Source organism: Medicago sativa, chromosome 6 (assembly GCF_051527215.1).
Source record: "Medicago sativa cultivar Bolivia chromosome 6, Bolivia_mono, whole genome shotgun sequence".
Classification (NCBI taxonomy): Eukaryota; Viridiplantae; Streptophyta; class Magnoliopsida; order Fabales; family Fabaceae; genus Medicago; species Medicago sativa.
Window position 1 is genome coordinate 93,559,461 of NC_140754.1, and position 2,081 is coordinate 93,561,541.

Below are 2,081 nucleotides of genomic sequence, written 5' to 3' on the forward strand. Positions count from 1 at the left end.
TTTATTCAGTTTATGAATTTTTAAGAAGTGTAGCATTCCGTTTAAAGTTGAATTACTCTGATTTTTAATTATGAAATTTTTACATTGGGAAAACGGGGTGTTACAGTGTGGTTCGGGGACGAACCAGGCGGAAGCTGGTGGGCATGTAACACCCACGACGTGGCTTTCGATATCCCGCCAGTTGGATACGAAAGGTTCCCGCCAGTTGGAACGGGCACTATCCGTAAGGATGACCCCACGTTAATAAGAGGAACCGAATCACATCGGAATGAGAGGGATCCGGAGGCCGTGTAGGTATGGGACTACATGGTTGAAGGAAGGCTTATAAGAATTGTTAGGTACTACCCATATCAACAAGATGCATCTTCTTTTCGGTAGCTCATTCCATAAGAACTCCACAGTTAAGCGTGCTTGACTTGGATTCTTTTCCGAAATATTTACGGAAAACTCATATATACTTTTCTGAAATTTATATTGGAGAACTCAACACGAACCAGTGAGTAAAAAATTTCCTCTGCATAGAAGGACACAATAAAAAAGACAAACAATAACACCACAAATTCTGGAAAAAACTTAAAACGTAAGAACTTAAAAATAAAAAAAAAAGGCTTACTGAATTTTTGCAGGGAACGAATGAACTTCAGAAGTAATAACATCAAGAAATAAACTCTCTTATTAAAACAGTTTGAGTTAAAAAAAAAAAAAGCAAGAACAAGAAATCTCAACGCAACGATTCCAGAATGAATACGAGACTTTTCCGAGAAGAATCCATCGAAGCGTTTTACATTCGTTTTTCAGGAATCTCAACGCAATGATACCGGAATGAACTTCATTTTACAATTGTAATTAATAAGAGCAAGGTTAAATATGTTTTAAGTCTTTATAAAATTTTACTATTTGGTTTTTAGTCCCTACAAAAATTCTTCAGGTTTTAAGTCTTAAATAATCCTGCAAATGGTTTAAGTCTCTGTCACTAAATCGACTTAACTTTTTAATTTTTCTTTGGCGTGTTTAAAATATTATAAAAAGTTTTTGCACAAAAAATGAGCTTTTTTGATAAAAAAAAAAATGAGCTTAAAATTAAATTTTTAGGTCCAAATTTTTGTTATATTTTTTTGTGATGAAATTTTTGTTACTTCAATCTTGATTTTATGGTGTTTAAAAAATTCATATTAATCAATCTAATGTTAAAAAAAATTAATTTGTGGACGAATATTTCTAATTTTCTAAACATGACCGCAAAACATCATTAAAAAATTCAAAAGGCAAAGAATAATTAAATATATTTCGGTTTAGCATTGACTAAAACTACTTGCAAAATAACCGTGTATGAACTAAAAGTTAATGAAAATTTTTATTGGACTAAAAATGAAATTTTATAGGTACTAATTTTTTTTTTAACCCTAATAGCAATAATAAGATGTTTCAAAAGTTTGATAAGCATGATATTTTGAAAAATAAAGTTGACAATGCTAGTTCAAATAAAATCATCCAATTATTTCATCTCATCTCATCTCATTTATATAATATTTGAATACAAAAGATGATGCAATCACCCTTTCTCATTAACATTATTTTATTTAATTATCCACATCAAAACATTCTCCATTACTCAGTTTGTAACTGACGGTTTTGGAGCATGAATTTCATTAGTGGAGGTTGGTTGAAAATGTATACAAGTACATACGTTTGCAACACAATCGAGAACCAATGGGGATGGACATGGATAATTTTTATCCCTGCAATCTTTTGTTGAACTGCAAACTACAATCTCATCAGTCACACTCTTGGCTTGTGATTCCATACACATATCTACATACACAAATGATACATGAAAATTAGAAAGATGTTGTATAAGAAAAATATAAACGAGCATAAGAGTAAATTAGATGAAGTGAAAAATCAAATGACAATACATTAAAAATTTCTCAAATCACAAATTGGTTTTAGACCTGAAGCAATGATTAAAAATGCCATCAAAAATGTCACTAGTAGAGAGGAATTTCTTGAAGTCTCCATCTTTTTCATAGAATATGTTCTTTGGGAGTGTGCTTATATAGACTTGGTAAGCTCGTTTTAAA

The 2,081-nt window shown here is 30.9% G+C and overlaps 1 long non-coding RNA gene across 1 annotated transcript; it reads right to left on the reverse strand.

Moving 5' to 3' along the window:
• Positions 1-1,473: 1,473 nt before the first annotated feature.
• Positions 1,474-2,081, reverse strand: LOC146918339 (uncharacterized). Its single transcript, XR_015014307.1, has 2 exons — positions 1,953-2,081; positions 1,474-1,812 (listed from the first exon to the last, which is right to left on the reverse strand). It is a non-coding gene; the product is annotated as an uncharacterized LOC146918339 (long non-coding RNA).